The following is a 15,825-nucleotide window of genomic DNA, read 5'->3' as shown; positions in this document are numbered from 1 at the left end:
TTTCTGCTTTGTCAAAGATTAGTTGACCATAGAGTTGAGAGCCCATTTCTAGGCTCTCTATTCTGTTCCATTGTCTATTTTTGTGCTAGTACAATGCTGTTTTGATGATCACAACTTTGTTATGTAGCTTGAAGTCAGGCATTGTGATGCCCCCAGCTTTGGTTTTCTTTTTCAACATTTCCCTGGCAATTCGGGGTCTTTTCTGGCACAAATTTTAGGATTGTTTTTTCCAGCTCTGTGAAAAACATCAGTGGTATTTTGATAGGCATTGCTTTGAATGTGTAGATTGCTCCAGGCAGCATAGACATTTTAACAATGTTTATTCTTCCAATACATAGGCATGGAATGTTTTTCCATCTCTTTGTGTCTTCCTCTATTTCTTTAATAAATGTTCTGTAGTTTCTAGAGTACAGATCCTTTATCTCTTTGATTAGGTTTATTCCTAGGTATCTTGTGGTTTTTGGTGCAATTGTAAATAGGATTGATTTCTTGATTTCTTTTCTTCACATTGTTCGTGTATAGAAATGCAACTGATTTCTGTGCATTGATTATGTATCCTGCCATGTTGCTGAATTTCTGTATGCGTTCTAGCAATTTTGGGGTGGAATCTTTTGGGTTTTCCACATAAAGTATAATGTCATCTGCAAAGAGAGGGCGTTTGACTTCTTCACCAATTTGAATGCTTTTTTATTTCTTTTTGTTGTCTGATTGCTGAGGCTAAGACTTCTAGTACTATGTTGAACCATAGAATTGAGAGTGGACATCCCTGTCATGTTCCTGACCTTAAGGGGAAAACTCTGCTTTTTTTTTTCCCATTGAGAGTGATATTCACTATGGGCTTTGCCTAGTGACATTTTATGACATTGAGCTATGTTCCTTCTATCCTTATACTTTGAAGAGTTTTAATAAAGAAAGGATGCTATATTTTTTCAAGTGCTTTTTCTGCATCTATTAAGATGATCATATGATTCTTGCCTTTCTTTTGTTAATGTGCTCTATCACACTGGTTGATTTGTGAATGTTGAACCACCCTTGCATCCCAGGAATAAATTCCACCTGGTCGTGGTGAATAATCCTTTTAATGTACTGTTGGATCCTGTTGGCTACTCTCTTGGTGAGTATTTTGACATCTGTGTTCATCAGGGATATTGGTCTATAATTCTTCTTTTTGATGGGGTCTTTGGGATCAAGGTAATACTGGTCTCATAGAACAAGTTTGGAAGTTTTCCTTCCCTTTCTATTTTTTTGGAACAACTTCAGTAGAATATGTATGATTTCTTCTTTAAATGTTTGCTAGAAAACCCCTTGGAAGCCATCTGGCCCTGGACTCTTGTTTTCTGGGAGGTTTTTGATTACTACTTCAGTTTTCTTGCTGGTTATTGGTCTGTTCAGATTTTCTATCTCTTCCTGTTTCAGTCTTGGTAGTTTATAAATATACAGGAATGCATCCATTTCTTCCAGACTGCCTGCTTTTTTAGCATATAGTTGCTCATAATATGTTCTTAAAATTGTCTCTATTTCCTTGGTGTTGGTTTGATCTCTTCCCTTTCATTTATGATTTTATTAATTTGGGTCCTTTCTCTTTTCTTTTGGATAAGTCTGGCCAAAAGTTTATAAAGATTAGAGTAGAAATCAATGAAATAGAAACCAGAACAGTAGAACAAATCAACAAAACTAGAAGCTGGTTCTTTGAAAGAATTAATACAATAAGTATACTCTTAATCCCATTTACCTCTTTCATCCATATCCCACATACCTCCCTCTGGTAACCACAGGCTTGTTTTCTATAGTTTATTGGCTTGTCTCTTTTACCCTTTGTTTTCATTCTCAAATTCCACATATTAGTGAAATCATATATTTATCTTTGACTGGCTTATTTCACTTTGCATTATACTATATAGATTCATCCATTTTGTTGCAAATGGTGAGATTTCAGTATTGTTAATGGCTGAGTAGTATTCCTGTGTGTGTGTGTGTGTGGTGTGTATGCATGTCTGTCCCCTCTTCTTTATCCATTTGTTCCCCAGTGGAAACTTGGGCTGTTTCCGTAATTTGGCTCTTGTAAATAAGGCTGCAGTAAACATAAGGGTGCATATATCTTTTTTTTTTTTTTAGGCAGAGAGGCAGACAGAGGGAGAGGGAGAAGCAGGCTCCCTGCTGAGCAGAGAGCCTGATGCGGGGCTCGATCCCAGTACCCTGAGATCATGACCTAAGCCGAAGGCAGAGGCTTAACCCACTGAGCCACCCAGGTGCCCCGCATATATCCTTTTGAATTAGAGTTTTAATATTCTTTGGTTATACCCAGTTGTGTGACTGCTGGATCATAGGACAGTTCTATTTTTAATTTTTTGAGGAACCACTATACTGTTTTCTATAATAGTTGCACAGGTTTGCATTCCCCCTAACAGTGCATGAAGGATCCATTTTCTCCATTTTCTCCCTCACCAATATCTGTTGTTTCTTGTGCTTTTGATTCTAGCCATCTTGACAGGTGTGAAGTAATATCTCATTGTGCTTTTGATTGGCACAGCAATTATGATGAGTGATGTTCAGAATGTTTTCATGTGTATGTTGGCCATCTATATGTCTTCTTTAGAGAAATGCCATTTCATGCCTTCTGTCATTTTTTTTTTTTTTTGGATTGTATGTATGTATGTATGTATGTATGTATTTAAGTGTTAGGTTTTATAAAAGTTCTTTTTTTATCTTGGATAACAGCCCTTTACCAGATATGTTATTTGCAATATCTGTCCTGTTCAGTAGGCCATCTTTTAGTTTTGTTGGGTGTTTCCTTCACTGTGCAGAAAATTTTTATTTTGATATAGTCCCAATAGTTTATTTTTCCTTTTCCTTTCCTTGCCTCAGGAGACACACCTGCAAAAGTGTTGCTTGACCAGTGTCAGAGAAATTACTGCCTGTGTTCTCTTCTAAGGTTTTATGGTTTCAGGTCACACACTGAGGTTTTTAATCCACTTTGAGTTTATTTTTGTGCATGGTGAAAGTAGTCTGGTTTCATTCTTTTGCAAATGGCTGTGCAGTTTTTCACAATTTGTTAAGAGACTCTTTTTGTCATTTCATAGTCTAGCCCTCTTTTTGTCATTGCATAGTCTTGCCTCTTATGTCATAGACTAATTGGCCATATGAATGTGGTTTTATTTCTGGATTCTCTCTTCTGTTCTATTAGTCTATGCATCTATTTTTGTGCCAGTACCATGCTGTTTTGATTACTATAGTTTTGGATAACATCATCATACCTCCAGTTTTGTTCTTTTTCCAATTGCTTTGGCTATTGAGGGTCTTTCATGGCTCCATACACATTTTAAGATTATTTGCTCTAGTTTTGTGAAAAATGCTGTTGGTATTTTGGGAGGGATTGTGTAAATCTGTACATTTCTTTGAGTGGTATAAACATAGTAACACTATTTTTTCTCCCAATACATAAGCATGGAATATCTTTCCAGTTGATTGAGTTATCTTTAATTTCTTTCCTTAATATTTCATGGTTTTCAAAGTATAGGTCTTCTACATCCTTAGCCAAGTTTATTGCTATTTTATTATCTTTGGTGGAATTGTAAATGTAACTGGTTTATAATTTCTTATCCTGCTACTTCATGATTAGTGTATAGCAATGCAGTGGATTTCTGTGTATTAATTTTGTATTCTACAATCTTACTAAATTCATTTATTAGTTCTTGTAGTTTTTTGGTGAAGTCCTTAAGATATTCTATATATAATATTACATCATATGCTAATAGTGACAGTTTTACTTCTTCCTTATCCATGTTGATGCCTTTTGTTTCTTTTTCTGCTCTGATTGCTATGACTAGCACTTCTATGATGAATAAAATGGTGAGATTGGATATTCTTGTCTTGTTCCTCATCTTAGGGGGAAAGCTCTCAGTTTTTCACCATTGAGTATGGTGTTGGCTGAAACTTCTCTGTATATGGCCTTTATTATGTTGAGGTATGTTCCCTGTAGTCCTGTATTGTTGAGGGTTTTTATCATGAATGGATGTTGTACTTTGGCAAAGGCTTTTTCCTCTATCTATTGAACTGATTATATGGTTTTATCCTTTCTCTTGTTGATATGATGTATCACATGGATTAATTTGAGAATATTAAAGCATCCCAGGAATAAATCCTACTTGATCCTGGTGAATTATTATTTTTTTTACCTGTATTGTTGGATTCAGATTGCTAATATTTTGTTGAGGCCTTTTGCATCTATGTCCATCAGAGATATTTGTTATTAGTTTTAACAGAGATATTAGAGTTATTAGTATTTTAACAGAGATATTAGAGTTGTTAGTTTTTTGTTTTTTGTTTTTGTTTTGTTTTATTTTGGTATTGCCCTTATCTAGTCTGGGCCTCAGGACACCGCTGCTTTCATAGAATGAATTTGGAAGCTCTCCTTCCTATTCTAGTTTTTGGAAGAGTTAGAGAAGAGTAGATATTAAGTATTTTTTAAATGCTTTACAGAATTTGCCTGTGAAGCCATCTCATCCTAGACTTTTGTTTGATGGGATTTTTTGGCTGCTGATTCAATTTCATGCTGGTAATTGATCTGTTAAAATTTTCCATTTCTTCCTGATTCAGTTTTAGAAATTTATGTTTCTAGGAATTTCTCTATTTCTTCTAGGTTATCCAGTTTGTTGGCATACAGTTTTCATCATATTCTCTTATTATCCTTTCTATTTCTATGCTGTCAGTTGTTTATTCTCACTTCTAATTTTGAGTCCTCCTTCTCTCTTTTTGTTTTGATAACTGAAAGTTTATAAATTTTGTTGATCTTTTCAAAGAAACACCTTGTTTCATTGATCTATTATGTTTTTAGTTTCTATTTTATTTATATCTATTTCTGCTCTAATCTTTATTATTTCCTTCCTTCAGCTGCTTTTGTTGTTCTTGTTGTTGTTTTTGTTCTTTTTCTACCCCCTTTTAGATGTAAAGTTCAGTTGTTCATTTGAGATTTTTTTCTTGCTTTTTGAGGTAGGCTTGTATTCATATAAAATTCCCTCTTAGAGAAACCTTTCCTGTATCTCATAGATTTTGTACTGTTGTGTATTCATTTGTCTCCATATATATTTTTATTACCTCTTTCATTTTTTGTTAGACCCATTCATTGTTTAGTAACATGTTAATTAATGTCTATGTATTTGTGTTCTTTCCAGATTTTTTCTTGTGGTTGATTTTTAGTTTCATAGCATTGTGATTGGAAAAGATGCTAGGTATGACTGCAATCTTTTTTTAATTTGTTGAGATTTGTTCTGTGGCCTACGTTGTCATCTCTTCTGGAGAATGTTCCATGTTATGTGCACTCAAAAAGAATGTGTGTTCTACTGTTTTAGGATGGGATGTTTTGAATATATCTGTTAGATTGATTTGGTCTAATATGTCATTCCAGCCACTGATTCCTTGTCATTTTCTGTTCAGATGATCTATCCATTGATGTAACTGGGTGTTAATGTCTCCTGTTATTGTATTACTATTGATTACATCCTTTATGCTTAATAGGTATTTTATGTATTTGAGTGCTCCCTTGTTAAGTGTATAAATATTTACAACTATTGTATCTTCCTGTTGCTTTGTTCCCTTTATGTAATCTCCTTCTTTGTCTCTTGTTACAGTCTTTGTTTCAAATTGTAGTCTGGCTTTCTTTTAATTTGCTTTGCATGATAGGTGTTTTCCCATCCCTTTACTTTCAATATGAATGTGTCTTTCAGTCTGAAATGAGTTTCTTTTAGGCAGCTATTATTTTGTCAAATGAATTTTCTTCCACCCCTTTCCTCTCTTTTCTCTTTTTTGGTTCCCTATAATGTGAATGTTATTGTGCTTGATGGTGTCACTGAGTTCCCTTATTCTAGACTGATTTTTTATTTATAATTTTTCTTTCTCCTGTTAAGTATGATTGCTTTCTATTACTCTGTCCTCCAGGTCACTGATTTATTCTTCTACTTCCTCTAGTTTATTATTTATTCCTGCTATTGTATTGTTAATTTCATTTATTGCATTCTTTATTTCTCATTGGTCTTTTTCATGTTTTCTAGCTCTTTATTGATGATCTCAGTGAGATCCTTCCCTTTTTCTCAAGTCCACTGAGTGTCTTTATGACCATGACTTTAAATTCTCCATCAGGCAGGTTACTTATCTCCATTTCTTTTAGCACTCTTGCTGTGATTTTTGTCCTGTTCTTCATATGTGACATATTCTGTCTCTCCATTTATTTAACTCTCTGTATTTCTTTGTGTTAGGAAATGCAGTTGCAGGTAGTGACCTTATGAAGAAGAGGCCCAATGGTTCCCTGTTGTACAGTAGCCTTGTTAACCAGGCCCTAGCACATCAGGGTGCCAGGCATTCCTGGCACTCCTGTATGTGTTGTGTGTGCCCTACTGCTGTGACTGAGCCATGTTTGCCTTCAATCCAGTTATCTGCAATGGCTCTCTTTGTCTATGTGGCAGGTTTGTTGCCTGTGTTAATGAGCCAGTCTGAAGCTGCCTTGAGCTTAAGTTTGAGGCAGACTAGGCATTTGCCAGAGCTGAGGTCACATTGAATTGCAGGACTCTCTCCCCATGTTGTCCCCTGAGAAGCTTTCTTTGGTGGGTAGGACCTGCAGTCACACCAAATGTCTACCCCCAGGCCACTGCTGGGGCTCAGTGGAAATGAGGCATCTTGTTATCTCCCCTCTCCCTGGGGAAAGAGTCACTTTGGAATAGTGCTTGCCCCTGTCAGGGCTGCTTACACACTGCTGTACTTGTTGTGCCACTTTGGATGGAGTCCTGCAGAGTTGGGCTGGAGAACACAGTTGTGGAGTGTTCTGTTAGCAAAGTATATGTAGGCCTGCTGTGGAGGGGATGTGTAGCCTTTGGAGAACTGCTAAGGGCATTTTGGAGGGGGCACATCTGCAGGAAAGGAGGGGGTGGGGCACACTGTTAAAAGCTAGGTGGAGAGTGGTAGAGCAAAGCTGGTTCTTATAGGTGCCCAACTATCTAGGCTGGATGTCAAAGAGGGAAATTGTACCCATCACCTCTTTTGTTCTTAAGTCTCCTAGAGACCTTAATCTTCCAACAGAAGTTTTGAGATTAGTAAATAAATCTCCTTTCTGTATACACCAAGTATTTTTCAAACTATTGCTTTTATGCTTCATCTCAACAAAGCTGTTTTTTGTGCTGTCTCTTTAAGGGTGGGATCTCAGTTTCCAGTGGCCCTCTAGCTCTGCAAGAGTTCCAGGTTTTAAGCCCCCTGATTGTAAGAACTTGAGAAATTAAACCCCTATGTTTTAAAAATCTCAGTATTACAGGGACTTGTTTTCCCAGTGTGGGATCTGCTCTTCTTCCTCCTCTGTGCCTATGGTGTTCTTCCCACCCTTGCACAGTGTTGTGGATCAGTTGTATTCCTGACCACATTTCTACCCTTCCTACACTTTTCTATGTGGCCTGTTCTCTATGTTCAGCTGTGAAGAGTCTGTTCTATTGGTCTTTGATTTGTTTTCTGGTTTATTTACACTGATGTAGGAGTTTTCTAGGTTTATCCTAGACCAAAGTGAGTTTAGGATCCTCCTACTCCACCATCATCCCTAGAATTCTCATATCTTGGTTTTGTATTTGTTGGCAAGCACAGACTTCTGTAGTTGACAGTCAGTGAAAATAAGAAAAAAGAGAGAAGTAAAGGGTGTGTAAGATTAGTAAAAATGGGTTATGGTGAGAAAGAGAAAAAAGGTTAGGGAATATTCTCAGAGATTACCACTAACCCTCTTCCAAAGAAGCACATTAGCCCTCTTCAGAAGGTCCAGATAACTACAAACATGCCATTCCCATGGATAGAAATGATTCATTAAGACTTGGATGATGTTAGAGTTGGGTAATGCCATCTCAATGACTAGTGCATGGAAATATTACTTATTAGTTGTAAGTTTATGAATATTTCACTAATCTGAATATATTTTCCTTTTCCATAACATTCTCTATAGTATCCATAATTAAGCATTAATAATTTAAGTTGGTCTTTGTGGTCTTTGAGGATTTCCAATTATAGTGTAAGGAACTTTGCAGAACTTTACCATTACTATTCTTTCGTCGGTAAGTTGTTAATCAAATAACCTACAAATGATTCTTTTTAAGTACCAAATGCATTTTAAATAAATACACTAGCAAAATGTCTACTTGTGTGTTGCTTGGGACCATCTGGGCAAGATACTGCTGAAAGATCTTAGCCTTTTGTGATTTTGAAAGTGTTCTTGTTTTCCAAGTGACATCCCTCCTACTAGGCACTTTCTCTTGCATTCTACATATTAACCCCCAATGTAACATCCTCTACCTGACTTCTATCTCACCCTTCAAAGGGATTTTTCTTGACCTTCCCAAGCTAGTCATGTGTGAACCATGTCTTCCTACTTAATACTTTCCTGATACTTGTCACATTGATTTCTACTTGTTTATTCTTTTCCTTCCATTAAATTATGAGTCCCAGAACAAAAACTCTTTTTTGTTTCAGTAGCCAAGTACTTATGCTTAGTACATGGTAGGCACTCAACAAAAATTTGGAGGGACAAAAAAATGGTAACTTTCTACTGTACTGTGTAAGTGTTATAGCCCAGAAGCTATAAGAAAGCATTTTTTCCCCTTAGTGATAGTTAATATCCTATTCTCTCACCTTCATATCTAATTAATTCATGTTTGTGTTCAACACACAATTGGAAATAATATATAGGCATTATACACACCATCATCTATAGTGGTAGTATTTCTGATCTTAGACAAAACTGGAGTTCATTAGTGTCATTATCAGCTATGGTACTTTGGGTAGGGCACTGAGGCATTCTGAGCTTATGTTTCGCATCTATCAGTAGCACAATGATAGTATTCTCCATGGTGGTTCTGAAGATGGAAAAGATAATTCTAATAATGGTTTTAAATCTCATCATGAAATATAAACCATCATGATCATTACATTTCTGTTTATATTTAACCCTAAGTATCACCAAGTAAAACATTAAAAGCCTCAAGGAGCAGGACCTCTCTTGGAATTTATATGGAATATTATTACCAATAATTACCTATTTGCCCTTCACTATTGTTTTAACTGTTCTATTGGATATTATAAATGCTGCAACAGCTACACATTTCCATAGTATTATCTATTTCTGTGTTTGGTTCTGAACTTCTAATAACAAATGTAGAATTAAGGTTTAAAATAATTTTCTAACTAAACAGAGCTCAGGGATTAATCATGGTTCTTTAGTTTTTAATGAGAATGATTGATCTTTAGATAGAGATGTGTTAAATGATCAGTTTACAAAGAACATATTTACCAGGGATTGGATATGCACACCAGGCTTCTTTTCTAGGTATTCACTTTGCCAGCAGAATAATGATTCTGTCTTTCTCTTGCTTGAAGGAATATGGCTATGCCTCTAGCAGATTCATGCTGTTTAACTCTGCATATCTACTATCTGTGAAAGACAGTTTGGTCTCCAGAATGTTAATGCACATTTACAATGTTTGCAGGAGCTTGCAGAGCAGAAGTGAATCTTTAAAGAGACTTACTGCCACATTCACCACCCATCCTATTTAATAAAATGGTACAGTGAAGTTGTTATAAAAGTCACATTTGTCCTTCAAATCATAAGAAAAACATCACATTTCTAAAATCAGATGGTTTAAGCAGCATAAGGAATTGCCTAGGTCATTCACATAGCTCTAATAGAAAACTGTACCAAACTCAGGTGTGTAAAAATTTTTTTCAGCTAATGTTCTTAATTTTTATTGGCAATACTTGGAAAGGAGATAGCAAAGGAGATCTTTTCAGATAGGGAGGTCAAATCTCATAGTAGGACAGAATTTTTCATCTCCAAATATACCAATAACATGGTCACAGTTTAACCCTGGCTAAAAGTAACAAAAGTTTTAAATTTTTCCTTGGAGATGAGTCTTGCAGCTATTCATATATTATAAATTGCAAAGGAATGGAGTTGGAACTGGGGAGGAAGTAAGATAGTGGAAAAGGGTAATATATTGGTCCAAGACATAGGAGATTGAGTAATGATAAGGCCCTTGAAAGAACACTGTCACTGGGAGCAGCCTTTTAATAGTGCATCTTCCATGTGGAAGACTGACTAACTCTTTCTTTCTTTCTTTCTTTCTTCTTTCTTTCTTCTTTCTTCCTTTCCTTCTAATTAGCAATAATGTATTATTTGCTTTGGGGGTACAGGTCTGTGAATCATCAGATTTACATAATTCACAGCACTCACCATAGCACATACCCTCCCCAATGTCCATCACCCAGCCACTCTATCCCCCTGTCCCTACAACCTTCAGTTTGTTTCCTGAGATTAAGTATCTCTTATGGTTTGTCTTCCTCCCGGGTCCCATCTTGTTCCTTTTTTTCCCCTCCCTACCCCACATGACCCCCCACCCTGCCTCTCAAATTGCTCATATCAGAGAGATCATATGATAATTGTCTTTCTCTGATTGACTTATTTCACTTAGCATAATACCCTTTAGTTCCATCCACGTCATTGCAAATGGCAAGATTTGGGGGGAGGGTTTTGATGGCTGCATAGTATTCCAATATATAGCACATCTTCTTTATCCATTCATCTGTTGATGGGCATCTAGGTTATTTCCATAGTTTGGCTATTGTGGATATTGCTGCTATAAACATTCGGGTGCACATGCCCTTTTGGATCACTACATTTATATCTTTAGGGTAAATATCAAGTAGTGCGATTGCTAGGTCATAGGGTAGCCCTATTTTCAACTTTTTGAGGAATATCCATACTGTTTTCCAGAGTGGCTGCACCAGCTTGCTTTCCCACCAACAGTGTAGGAGTGTTCCCCTTTCTCTGCATCCTCGCCAGCATCTGTTATTTCCTGACTTGTTAATTTTGGCCATTCTGACTGGTGTGAGGTGGTATCTCACTGTGGTTTTGATTTGTATTTCCCTGATGCCGAGTGATGTGGAGCACTTTTTCATGTGTCTGTTGGCCATCTGGATGTCTTCTTTGCAGGAATGTCTTTTCATGTCTTCTGCCCATTTCTTAATTGGATTATTTGTTTTTTGGGTGTTGAGATTAAGTTCTTTATTGATTTTGGATACTAGCCCTTTATCTGATATGTCATTCGCAAATAGCTTCTCCCATTCTTTTGGTTGTGTTTTGGTTCCGCTGACTGTTTCTTTTGCTGTCCATGTGGAAGTCTTTCCAAAAAACATATTGTCCCTGGGAAAAAAGGCCAATTCCAACCTTTTCTTTCCAAGTTTCTAGAAAAACCTTCTAAGCAACAGTCAATTTGGATGTGTGAAAAGAGCTGCTAACAAAACTTTTTTTCCATTCTGAATGTTCTATAATTGGAAATGCAATGAGTAAAAGAAGTTATGGCAGTAAAAATATGGTCATTGAGTCAGGGGAGGGATAACTTTATAGAAGGTGCTTAGAAAAGGCCTATTTGAAAATATGACAGTGGAATCTAAAAAGATGAGTAGGAGAAAGCCCTATAGATAGGCTGTGTAAAGGTCCTGAGAGTACAAATAATTTGCTCTGGATTTGGAATATAGTGAGAGGAAGGATAGAAGTGATGAGGTAGAAGCCTGAGCTCTAGGGCTTTAAAGCTATTATAACCAGTTAATTAAGAACTCTGAAAGCATAATGAATAAACATAAAACTTTTATTTAAATCTGTCACTAGATTAAACCATGTTCTGGAAAATCCATTTCTTTCTATTCCTAAGAGTTTTCTTTCTGGTCATATTTTATTAAAAAATGCCCAATCTACATTAAAACTTTCAGTCATACAAAGAAATGGAAAGACGTTCTGTGCTCATGGATTGGAAGAATAACTATTGTTAAAATGTGTATACTACCCAAAGCAATCTACATATATAATGCAATCTCTATCAAAATACCAACAGCATTTTTTCACAGAGCTGAAACAAACAATCCTAAAATTTGTATGAAACCACAAAAGACCCTGAATAGCCAAACCAATCTCGAAAAAGAAAAACAAAGCTGGAGACAACACTATTGTGGACTTCAAGTTACATTGTAAAGCTGTAGTAATCAAAACAGTATGGTACTGGCACAAAAATAGGCCCATAGATCAATAGAACAGAATAGAGAATCCAGAAATGAACCCACAGTTATACGGTCATATGGTTATATGGTCAATTAATCTTCAATGAAGCAGGAAAGACTATCCAATGGAAAAAAGCTGTTCTATTCAACAAATGGTGTTGGGAAAACAGAACAGCCAAATGCAAATGAAAGAAACTGGACCACCTTCATAGCTCATATAAAAACAAACTCAAATGGATTGAAGACCTAAATGTGAGATCTGAAACCATAAAAACCCTAAAAGAGAACACAGGTAGTAACTTCCTTGACACTGGCCATAGCAACTTCTTTCTAGATTTGTCTCCTGAGGCAAGAGAAATAAAAGCAAAAATAAACTATCTGGACTACATCAGAATTAAAAGCTTTTAGTGTTATAAGCAAATAATGAATCATGGAACACTACATCAAAAACTAATGAAGTACTATATGGTAATTAACAAAATTAATAAAATGATAAAACTAAAACGAACAAAACAAAACAAACTTCTGCACACCAAAGGAAATAATCAACAAATCTAAAAGTCAACCTACTGAATCAGAGAAGATATTTGCAAATGACATATCTGATAAAGGGTTAGTACAAGATATATAAAAACTTACAAAACTCCACATTCAAAAAATGAATAATCCAATTTAAAAAATGGGGAGAAGACATGAATAGACATTTTTCCTAAGAAGGCATCCAGATGATAAATGAAAAGATGTTCAACATCACTAATCATTAGGGAAATGCAAATCAAAACTATAATGAGATACCACTTCACACCTGTCAGAATGTCTAAAATCAACAACACAAGAAACAACAGGTGTGGCCTAGTATATGGAAAAAGGGGAATCCTCTTGCACTGTTAGTAGGAATGCAAACTGGTACAGCCACTGTGGAAAACAGTATTGAGGTTCCTCAAAAGTTTAAAAATAGAACTACCTTATATCTTAACAATTGCAATATAGGTATTTATTCCAAAGAATACAAAAATACTATCCCAAAGGGATACATGCACCCCAGTGTTTATAACAGCATTGTCTACAATAGCCAAACTATGAAAACAGCCCAAGTGTCCATCAACTGAAGAATGGATAAAAAAGAGGTCTCACACACATAAACACAATGGAATATGAGTCAGCCATAAAAAAGAATGAAATCTTGCTCTTTGCAAGGACATGGATGCAGCTAGAGAGTATAATGTTAAGTGAAATCAGTCACAGACAACAACCATATGATTTCATTCATATGTGGAATTTAAGAAATAAAACAAATGAGCAAAGGGGACCAGGGGCGAGTCAAACCAAGAAATAGGAGGTGGGTGAGGGATGGGTGACATTGATGATGGAGATTAAGGAAGTGCACTTGCCATGGGTACAGTGATATATGGAAGTGTTGAATCACTATATTGTACACCTGAAACTAATATTACACTACATGTTAACTAACTGGAATGTAAATAGAAACTTAAAAAATAATATTTTTCAGTTGTATATTTGAACCACATGTTTCAAAGTTCTAGCCCTTCTTTCTTCCGATGGTATGGTGTAAGTCCTTCTCAATGTTGAGAGTAGGGAGATAGAGGAATAAGGACAAATGGTCCTTACTTTATTGCTGCATTTGGTTTTTAGGCCTCTTCCTGCCAACTTTCACTGTGTCTCTGACCTACACAGCTGGCCATCAGCTTCTGTGTGGCAGGCACTCATCCGCTGGCTCCTGCATAGCATGTGTGACAATTCTTTGGAGGCCCTTCAGGTTCAGGAGTTCTGACTCCTGCTCAGTTGCCTTTTACCACCCACACTGGCAGTCTAGCTCCCAGAAGATAGGCATGCAGGCTCCTAGACTTCAAGCCAGCCTCACTCTGGTTATTTTCTCTACTGAGAAAGGCACAGAGGAAGTTCAGCAAGTTCACTGCCTAAACAGAAATCCACCTGGGAAACAGAATGCCAGTCCTCTTTGTGGCAGCAACATCAGTGATTATCTTGCAGTCTCTCTATCATCTCTTTGGGGAGATGAATGCCTCTCCCAGCAAGCAGAGCACTGTCTATAAGGCCAATGATATTGGCAACCATTTTGCTTTCCTTAGCCTTCTAAGTATATACATTGAGGATAAAATGGGAAAGTGGTGGCTGTTTTTGCATTTTGTGGCTCTGACAAAACTCAAAATAAACCAATAAAGCTTAGTAATATTCAATTATACTTGAAAAATAATATATTGACTATAGCATAGCAGTTAGGAGTATTATGGGTTTTGGAATAATTGGCCCATGTTCAAATCCTGGCTGCTGGATTTGCTAGATGTCTACTCTTATATAAGCTAAATTTTCAGTGCTTTAAATTCTAACTTTTGAATATGGGGAAAATAATTATACTGACCTTACAGGGTTATTTAAAAATTTAGGTGGATTAATCCCTCTAAACTATATACAAGAGTGAGGATATAAAGTAAGGACTCAATGAGTATTTGTCCTTAGTGAGTACTTTTATTAAGTACTCTGGTTAATAATAATTTTATGTAATCACTCTGACTACTAAATGGAACAGACTGGACAAAGGAGAGCATGACAAGGATGGAAGTGGAGAGATCTTTAAAGCATCAGTTAATGGAAACTTAAGTGAAATCTTACAGAAATCTGGAATAGAGTGGTACAGGTTGAGGTAGTGAAGTAGTCATTTTCATTATGTGTTTCTAGGTATAGCTTTCAGGACTTGTTGAGGAATCTTTTATGGGGCTTGAAGAAAGGAATCAAGGATGGCTCTGACATTTTCAGCCTGAGAATCTAGGAAAGCTCTTAGGTAGTTAAGGGATGGGGTTATATGAAATCAGAAAATTGAAAGAAACAAAAATAGATCAGAGTGGAAGTCATTAAAGTGTCTTTGTTCACAGATGATGTAATGTTCTACAAGGGATTATTCAGAGACTCTACCATAGAGTGTTAGATTTTAAGAAATGATGTAGAAAAAAAAATCTACATGAAGAAATAATAATGTTTCCTGTAGGCAGAACAATGGATCCCCAAATATGTCTACATCTTAATACCTCCTTTGAATATGTTACCTTACATGGCAAAAGGACTTTGAAGATTTGATTAAAGTTAAGGACATTGAGATGATGAGATAATCCTGGTGGGCCCAATCATTTGAGTCTTTAAAATCTGGGAACATTTTCTGGCTGGATCAAAGAGGGATCACTGATGGGAGGAGGTTATGGCGTCATGAAAAGGATCTGATACCCACCACTGATACCAAGATATAGAGGGCTATGGACAAGAGGCTTCTCAGAGCTAAGGGTAACCCCCATAATTAACATCCAGCAAGGAAACAGAAATCTTATTCTCAGAGCAGTTTTACAGATGGAACTGAATTCTGAAATCTGTATTAATAAAGAAATGTTTTCTCCTGTAGAGCTCCAGAAAGGAATGAAGCATGCCAATACCTTTTTTTTTTTTTTAGCTTAGTGAGACCCTTACCAGATGTTAGATCTATAAAAACACAAAATAATTTGTGTCATTTATGCCACTAATCTTTTGGTAATTTGTTACAACAAGAGAAAATTAATACATATACCATAACATTTACCCACATTAAATGTATACTTTTTTGACAGTCGGTAAATTTATAGTTATGTAACTGAAATCCAGTTCCATCCCAGGTAGATCCCATGTACATTTTCAGGCATTCTCAGTACTGACTCTAGCCCCAGGCAGCCACTATCTGCTTTCTATCTATATAAATTT

This window comes from Lontra canadensis, unplaced genomic scaffold (assembly GCF_010015895.1).
Source record: "Lontra canadensis isolate GAN:19392208 unplaced genomic scaffold, GSC_riverotter_1.0 scaffold51, whole genome shotgun sequence".
NCBI classification, from domain to species: Eukaryota; Metazoa; Chordata; class Mammalia; order Carnivora; family Mustelidae; genus Lontra; species Lontra canadensis.
This window is presented reverse-complemented; position numbering follows the sequence as displayed.